Below are 9,309 nucleotides of genomic sequence, written 5' to 3'. Positions count from 1 at the left end.
AGTGAGGCATTTTAAGAGCACACTGGCACAAAAGCAGTTTGCACAGCACTGCTGCACCACTTTGAGCCTTGATCCAGCCTCATGAGTTGCTAGGCTGGGTCTCAAATTCCTTATTGCTCCTGGCTAGTGGGTGTGACACCAGCTCAGCCCTAGCTCATCTACCTACTCAGAATATATGTAAGAAGTAGGAAGCTACAAAACCTATATAAAATCTTGTTTCTTGTTGAACAAAGCCATATCTGATACATGTCTTCCATATCCTACAGCAAAATGATCTTTGCAGGACATCACCACTGCTAACTGCACTGTGCAGTATAATTTAAAACATTCACATCATATAGGCCTCGTGTAAACCTATAAACCCTTTAAGTCAGAGGGATTCCTTTAAATCTGTACACAAACAGATTCTCTCTCTGCCAGTGTATTCTAGAGGAGGTTTCTCTTTGCTGAAACACATGCTTTGGCTTGAAGAAATTGGCAAAGAGTTAAGTTGGGTGAGTTGAGGCTCATTGAAACATCCTTGTAAACAGAAAGATTAATGTATGGACCTATTTAAGTCAAGTCTGGTTACCTGTTTTAGGAATATTCCAAAGGAGCTGAGAGTGTTCAGATGGATGTGTCCGTACTTGCTGCTCAGACACACAAATGTTTTTGACATGGTACCCACTGCATATTTTGGATGGAAATCTCACAACTTACAGGTGAGTGTTTCTTTGATGCCTGATAAGGAACATACTTTCCCCTGGAATCTTGGACAAAACACACTCCTTGGCGACTCAATATTAAGCCTGGTATTTGTGAAGTCATGGAAGTGACTCCTAGGCTTAGGCTGTGGAAAGTAAAGAGTATTCCAATGCAAAAGGAAGCCCCAATGACTAGGCAAAAGGCATACAGAGCTCTAGTCTGGATCACAGAGCAGTGCATTAAAGCTGTAGAAAAATGCACAAGGTAAGGTAAAGGCTAGAATAAGGAAAAGGATAGAGGTACTGCACTGAATAACATTACTGTGCAGGAGTTTTAAAGATTTGGTTGACATACATCATGAACCAAAAGGATGACAAAATCCCTAGCTCTGGGGAATAATACCAGGAAGAATGCTAATATTGAAATTTATGTTTGGACTGACCACCTAAAGGCAAAAGGTGCCTTTTTGTAAAAGGTGACTTTTTGCAGGAAGGCCAAAGTCAGCTTTGCAACCAAAGATTTACGTGAGAAGCACCATGTGAAAGTAGCCTCAGTTCCCCTGTGCAATGAAAGTCTGTCCCTCAATGGAATAAAAGGGTTTCTGAAAATGAGGGGAATTTATAAACCACTAATTTTATCTAGATTCTTTCACCAGCTCTCCAGGGGTGCTACTAAAGGAATCCCAAGTGATGTGGCATGCAAGAAAGAGAAAGACTTTGGGAACTGAAAGGCCTGGTAAAAGTCTGCTGTTGTGAGGTACTGTGGCAATGAAGAAAACGTGCACTTCTGGGTGCCTTTTGCATATTCCACATGAATGTATATTTTGCAAGGACACCATTTTATTTGGGTTTTCATTGTTCACAGACGTGGCAGAATGCACAACAAGAGTATATGCACAACCACACAGCTGAGAAGATGAAGCACTTGTTCCGCCAAGAAGGGAATTTATTCCATAGGGATATCCAAGGATAAAAATTTTTGCAATTGACATTAGGGCATCCTATCAACAGACATGAGAGGATGAGGGAAAATTCTTTCTTTTTTGCTGTAAGAAAATTTTCTCACGGCTTCTCTTCTGTTCGAGGATTTCCTATTTCTACAGCTGGAGATTGTACTGTTACTGACAGGTTGGGTTGAAGACAACAAGTGCATTAAAAAAATCCTTATGTGCTCAAGGGAAATTTATGGGGACACGTGTAAATGTAGTAATGATATTCATCTGTAGTTGACATATCAAAGATAAATGTCAACTTATCTATTTGTTAATGGATCTATTAAAAGCTGTGTTTATACTTTCTCTCTTTTTTTTTTTTTCTCAAGCACTTACACACAGATGGATTGTGCAAACAAATACTTCATTAATTGCAGGACTCAGAGCCAAGTGAACACTTCTGAGTCCAGAATCATGTCAATTAACCCAATTTAATTGCTTTCTTGATCCACCCCCACTTTTTAAACAGTTCCTTTTAGGTTTTTGTACAAGACCAGAGGGACGCTGAGTAATTCTATATGATTGAAGGACTCTATACATCCCATTTTATTAAGAAAAATACAATCTGTGCTCTCAAAATGGCACAGAAGCATGGAACATAAAGAACAACAGAAACACCAAATCCAAAAGCCTAATTAGAATGAGTTACTGAGGCAAAGTTGGCACAAACAGCCTAAGATTCCCAAGCTCAAGTGAGGTGGTGAGGGGAGAAGAATCCTTTCTAAATATGGTAATAATTTTGTTTAAAATACTTTCTAAGATACATTTTTTCCCTATTACAAAACAGCTGCTTTTTCAGTATCGACAGTTTAAAGAAAATTGTCTTTAAGCTGAAATAATGATCCATTATATGTGTGGCTGCAACATATACCCGTAGGTTTGCCACTTAGATGTACAAAAGACATGTTTTGATTGGAGAGCAGTCTCGAGTTATATAATACAAAACTGAGTTTTTTTCCACACTTAGCTGTATAACATAGAAAGAACTACTTAGCAGTTAAATACAACAGGTGCAATGAAAATGATCAACTTGATTTTTGAGGGGAAAACCAAAAATTTTCTTAGATCAGAAGCTAAATCTGAAAACAGACAGCAAGTGAGTCTTTGGCTATTTCTTAATGACTAAGAACAAAAATATGAATTTTCAATTTGATCTGGTATGGTCTTTTCTATAAGTGAAAAACCAAAGAGTTTAAAAGGATGCATTTAATCTTATAATTTTGAGAGCTGTATTGCTACCATGTGGTCAAATGTTTGACTTCTGAATGAAATTCTGTACAATAATTTCACAAGTTACAAGCCAGTAGAATATTGCCTATCTAAACCTAACCATTTAATGCTTTCTCTTCTATTATGTCACTAGTATACATTTCATTAACCTTGGCAGGTATATATGACATTTCTAATTAATTAGATGAAGAGGTTTTGCTATACTTGTGTCTCTGGAATGGTGTAAAGGATTAATCATGTGATACTGTAACACTATGCAAATGAATACTGTCTTTTCTTCCCTAGGGTGAAAAAAGAAGCCACACTTTAAATAATATTTACAGGGTATCAGTTATTGAATCTATCAAAATATTAAGGCTACAAGCATTTTTATCCATGTTCTTACTTTTTCAAATGTTCCCAGATAAAAAAGAGAATTTTTAATAGTAAAAACTTAAATGTGATGTTGTTTATACATCAACACATAAGGATTTTTTTCCTTTCAACTTTCTCAGATCCTCAACAGCTTCCTATAAATCCATGTCATTTCAACAATTCCCATATTTGTGAAAACCCTCAATTTGCCATTAATCAGACAGAATTTGCCTCTGCTGAAAAAAACTATGATTGAGAACAATGCCTTCATATATATCTCTCCAAAGAAACATTTAATAGTTCAGTCCTTCTGAACAATGTTAAAATAATAACTTAAGCCTAAACTCTCATTTGGTTTTCTCATTATGCTCACTGAAGCTAAAGGGACTATATGCATGCTTAAGCATGTACTCCAGGGCTTTCCTTATAGGCTCTAGTTCAGAATGGCAAGAGGATAATACTTAATCAAGGAAGCAAGTTTTAGTTCAAGCTTCCACCACACTGTTATGTCTAATAGTGAAGGAAATTATTTAAAAACTGCTGGCACTCCGCCCTTATTCCTAATGATCTCAAAACCACAGAATGGTCTATTACATTTTTCTGTTACTTGAAACTTGGAACATGAAAAGTTACGGGACTGTTCCCACAAATCCCTTGCTTGCAAGAACAAGCGCTTACGGGGTTGACCTGAAAATCCGGAAGTTCTTTCTGAGTTTTCACTGGAAGCCGGGCAAAATCAAGGACTTAGAGTGCAGGCACCCAACTTGGCACCTGGTTTGTATCTAAGCTCATTCAGAATCCAGATGCAGTTAGTATGTATGTTTAAAACCCCCTGTGAAAAACACTCTCTTGGGAGCACGTCTAATGAGTAATAAAGAGGTGTCTGCCTTCAAAATACAGCTTGGACCACTATTTTAAATTTAATTGCAAATTAAAATAATGCTAAAAAAGGAAATTTCCCTTGTTGTCTGTAGCCCTTATAATGGATAAAATACTTATGTAGACAGTCTGGTTTAAAACCCTTTTCTGCCATTTAAGAATTAAAACCACATCTGTTTTAGGAATGGATATTAGCCATTGACCCTAAAGACCTTTCTGAGGATGGGCCATGTTTTCAGAATTTCATCTGATTATAGATTACAATTATTACAAGATATATAAATTCTTACATGATAAATAATTGTCATATTTATGTCATAGGAAAAAAAGTCAGCCTCACTTCATTAGGAGGACCTATGGCAATTTTTCCTTCTGCTCCCTGCAGTATTTATCTATTTTTGCATTTAAGTGTCTCTAAATAGCTTTGTGAACTGCCAGGTTTCTAATTCTCAGTAGAGTTCACTTTGATCCACCGTGAAGGCAGGTCTGCCCACAGACCCATAGCACAACATAACTGACTCTTTTGCTAGTGAAATGCTTATAATTTAGACATTGCATTCCCTAATTTTAGGTAACTGTGCTTTGTGTTTTATATGTCCTGTGCATCCTTTCTCTTTACTGAGGCAAGTTTCCTGTTGACAGATTCAGGAATAGAAATTAAATAAGGTAAGAGCTTTGGTCAAAACTGAGTTTCTCTAAGTTTGATATTATTATATAGAAGATATTAGCCCAATCCAGGGGATGGGAACATTAGCTAATATTTCATGTGCCTTGGATTTATCACATTCTTACTAGGCCCTTTCCCATTATTCATCTAATGTTGAGTGTACTTCAGTATTACGTTGTTCAAAATATTTTTAAAATATTCCCAAATCCTTTGCAGTCATTTGACTTTATCAGGTGCAGCATTTCGCATATCTTTTTGTTTTTCCTATTGCAAATTATGTAAATGCAGATCAAAGCATGATATGTTTTTAGAAATTGTTTCCTTCTCTGTGAATGAGTACTTAATATTGCTGTTTAAGTAGAAGTGAAAGAAATTATTGTAGTGCAGGATGCACCTAAGTCTAAGAGGATGTTGCATTGTTCTGTTGAACTGCTGCAGCTTTTAATATTCAGACTTTTTGTCTCAGGTCTCTTAGAACAGTGCTGAGCAGAATTATTCAATAAGTGAAGAGGGACTCTAGCTATGTAGACTTGAAATATCAATATTTATTTACTTTTGTGTGTGTGCAGCAGTGCTGAAATGTTTATTGAGTTTGATTTCTGAAAACAAATGCATAGCCTTGTATTCAGAAATAAAGCCTGGTTTATATGCTTTACGTATTTGGTTTTGGCAGAGTTAGCTTTTTATTCCTGTATTTTGAGGTCTGGAGTGACCTAGAATGTCCTTTTCTGCCATTATACCTAACATATATCACAGGTATCCCATGGGATTAAAAAAACTTGTTAAGAACAACTGTCTTAACAAGTTTAAACTCTCTGATTACTGATAGGAATCCTTGCTTGGTTTATTAACGTAAGCCGAGGAATAACTAAATTGGAGACCAACTACCAGCTATTTAAGAACCAAGTAAGTTACACATGATGAATATAACTCTGTATCTATATAGGGAATGCCTCTGAGAGATATAGGATTATGAAATCCTGAAAGATACAATGTATTCCTGTTGAAAATTATGAGATAAAAATAGGAGAGGCATATTTGAAACAGTTATGTGCATAGCGTTTCTTAGTTTTGCTGCAGTTAAACAGAAAAAAATAGGAAGACATCCATCTTTATTGCCAACTCTATTTGTGTTTTTTTAGTTTTGAAAAGTCACATAGTTCCATGTTGTGTATCTGACTCATCATGTATTTCCATACCCCTTAGTCCTGTGGCTATTAAATCTGAACTTGAAAAAAATGGGTTGAGAACTCAAAAGGTGTCAAATATTGAATTATATTTTTATCTCTAGTCTGTAGGAAAGGCAGAGTCTGGTTGTAACAGGCTAAAGCAACCCTGGAGAGGAATGTTGCTTTCCTGTGGTCATCAACAGGGCACTGGCTCCTGGGAGCAGTGTCTTACACAGCTCAGCTTTGCACTGAGAAGCTGCTTCTTGTCTCTTGTCCCCATTTCCTATACAGGACATACATGCTGTTTTCCTTTTCTGTATTTGTGCAGTACTGTGGAAATGCTGATTTTGACCAAGACTGAAAGGTCAAATAAGTAAGGCCAAAATGTATCCATCAGAACTATGCCTGGTGGTAAAGCCCCCATTGCTGCAGAGGCAGCAGGGAAGAAGTGCTGGCAACAGCCCTCATCTTGCATTTCACACAGTTCTGGTCTCTGTCAGCCTTGAGATGTGCCAATCAACTAGACAGCACATGACCTGACATGCATCATAATCATGAACATTAGCAGTATCTGCTTCTGACTTCGAGATGAGATTGCTTTTCTGGTATGCGTTTGAAGAAAAAAGCTTTCATACAGAAAGTGGACACATTGGTCAGTCTCCTGAGAGGTTGAAATAATGCTTCCACCTCTGAACCTTTTCTTCTGCAGGCCAAAAGAGCAAAGTTGCAAAAATCCTATTATTCAGAGCAAATAGGTTTCAAGGAGGTTAAATATTGTATTGTAGTGTGATAGTTCTCTCTATAGCACATCAAAGAAGAAGGAAGCAGTAAGACACGTGTCATGAAGTAATATTGCAATAACCTAGGAATTTGTCAGCATGTTCTGTTGGATGGTCAGGCCATCACTGACAAAGTCCTGGAATTCTGCTACTGAATGTGACAGAGCTGTGTCCATCCCCTCAGCTCTAAAAGATCCCTGGATACTGTATGAGTCCAAAATTAAAAGGAATAGACAATAGCTTCTGAACAGAAATGGTTCCATTAGGGACTAATGAAAGCACCAAAGAAACTTGAGCAATGATGAAGGCAACTACAAATTAAAAAAATTATATGCTGACTAGCAGGGAGCCAGCCAAAGGAAAAAGAACCAGTGCTAATGATCAGGAATCTCCTGTACACCTAATTCCAAAGGAATTTCCTTATTTTCATTCAATATTCTTCTTAGATGTTACATAGAAGCAGTGCACAGAATGTTTTGTTAAAGTAGTTGTTAGATACCTATTTACACTTTAAGTATTAATGTAGCTGTTCTTTCAAGAATTTGGTGGTTATTGAAGTAGAGAGGGAAATACAGACCGAGTTATATAAATTTGAGACACGTCTTTAAGAGCTGCAGATCTGTCTTAGTCTGTTCTCTTGAACCCAAAACAACGCTTTTTGACTAAAAGCCAGGGAAAAGCCATATAGTGCAGTTGTGGTGAATTTAATGGGTGATTAGAGCTCCATAACTGTATGAGTTTGGTTACATTAACATGCTACTCAGTGTGTAGTATAGGCTATGTCTGATGCACTTTCAGCTACTGCAGTTACAGCTCGATCCCAGACATCGTGTTCAAGCATAACTCCCATGGAATAGAGAATGAAAGCCTGAATTATGCTCCTAGAAACAAAGAACAAACCAACTATTCACAGCTGCTAGTACTATAAAACCTGTATGAGGTTTCCTGCAAGCTCCTGCAGCCTGCCATATGCCGGAGGGACGCTACAGATATTGTGGCTGTTGGCAGGGAGATGCACAGCCAGGAGAGGTAATGCTTCATTCAGCATGTTCCTCTTGCAGCCCCTGGCATTAGGTTTTCTGCAGTTTCCTACAGAGGTGCAAATAGAAACTAAGGCTGTGTCTGACTCACTGGACTTTTAAGAAGGAGACAGGTGAAAAAGAGCTTGCCTTTTTTTTTTTTTTTTTTTTTTTTTTTTTTTTTTTTTTTATGGGCAAGTTCCCACTGCAGGACAAAGGTTTTATTCTAGTTAGGATATGAGATGTACAGTTCTGCTCACAACTGTAAGGACTAATTTCTTAGTTCAGATTCTATTGTGATATTCAGTGATATAAACTGAATTCAGGTTAATTTTGGAAAGAAGTAGAAAAGAAGATCTCTTTACACTTTCTTAGCACAGCTATTTCTTTCTTAAATTCTGGTGGTGATTAAAAGCTGAATTTCGCCTTTTATGACTGACCTTCTAATTCTTCTCTCAAAGATCCCTGGGCATAACTTTGCTTTATATTTATTTAAAATCATATTCCTTAGGGTATCCAGAGGAGAAGCCCTAGCAAATACCTGAGAGCAGTGTGTCCTTTTGGGATCCTGCCTCTTGCACATCCTAAATTTTATCTGTCTTTTGCTCCAGCTCTTTAGTAGCATTTCTAACATGAAATTAGCTAACATGAGGGACCAAGATGCACCCCTGCAATAATTCCATAACTTTGAAAACAGAAATTTCTTTTACATAAGCTTTATTTTTCAGCCACTGAAACATGGCTGACCTGAAAGAGCAGTAAATATTAAGTTTTTCTTTATAATTTGTATTTTATACTTTATACTTTTACAATTATTATTTCATTCAGAAACCTCCCTGTTTATTTGTGAGCTACTAAGTCGTGGTACTTGGAAATACATACTTTTATCTCTCTAAATGTTTGCTCATTGTATTAGTGATGTATTTGTATATGCAGTTTCCCCAACCTGCTTTAAGTTACATAGTGAAATATTGAAATATCTTTTGCACTGGGATAAATGAATTTGAGATTACAAACCTTTTAGTTTTTCTGTATATTGGATGAAAAGACAAAAACATGCAGACAAGTCTGTCCCGCAACAACATTTCAGAGACAGGACTGTGATTCAAGTAACTCCCTCTGATCAGATTTGAGTAAAAGTTTGACAAAAACAGACTTTTGGCAGGATGGTCAGTATGTAATAGGATCAATTAAAATTTGAGCTTCTAGAATAGTAGCTTAAATGCTCTAAGGTCAAGGCTGTATCCTATGGGCTTTCTAAATTTCCATATTTATCCACCTGGTGCATCTTTCCAGCATCTCCAATTCTTTGGGCAGATCCTTGATTGCTTTTTGCAGTCAATTGGATCAAAGTCTATGCAGCATGAAAAGCATAGGTGCAGTTTATGAATCGTATCTTCTGTACTACCCATTGGAAATGTATCCCTTCACTTCTACTTGCTGGAAAACAACTTTTCTGTGTTACAAGTAATAGCTGAAGGAACAGAGGTGCGTAGAAAGAAGCTCAGGCAAGGGCATAGGGAACAAAAATGTTGCT

The 9,309-nt window shown here is 37.0% G+C and overlaps 1 long non-coding RNA gene across 1 annotated transcript; it reads left to right on the top strand.

Moving 5' to 3' along the window:
- The first annotated feature begins 591 nt into the window (after positions 1 to 591).
- Positions 592 to 1,677, top strand: LOC138105719 (uncharacterized). The gene is made up of 3 exons (XR_011148639.1): positions 592 to 701; positions 1,340 to 1,440; positions 1,549 to 1,677. It is a non-coding gene; the product is annotated as an uncharacterized lncRNA (long non-coding RNA).
- The last annotated feature ends 7,632 nt before the right edge of the window (positions 1,678 to 9,309 follow it).

The sequence above is a fragment of the Aphelocoma coerulescens genome, chromosome 2 (genome assembly GCF_041296385.1).
Source record: "Aphelocoma coerulescens isolate FSJ_1873_10779 chromosome 2, UR_Acoe_1.0, whole genome shotgun sequence".
Classification (NCBI taxonomy): domain Eukaryota; kingdom Metazoa; phylum Chordata; class Aves; order Passeriformes; family Corvidae; genus Aphelocoma; species Aphelocoma coerulescens.
This window is presented reverse-complemented; position numbering and strand designations above follow the sequence as displayed.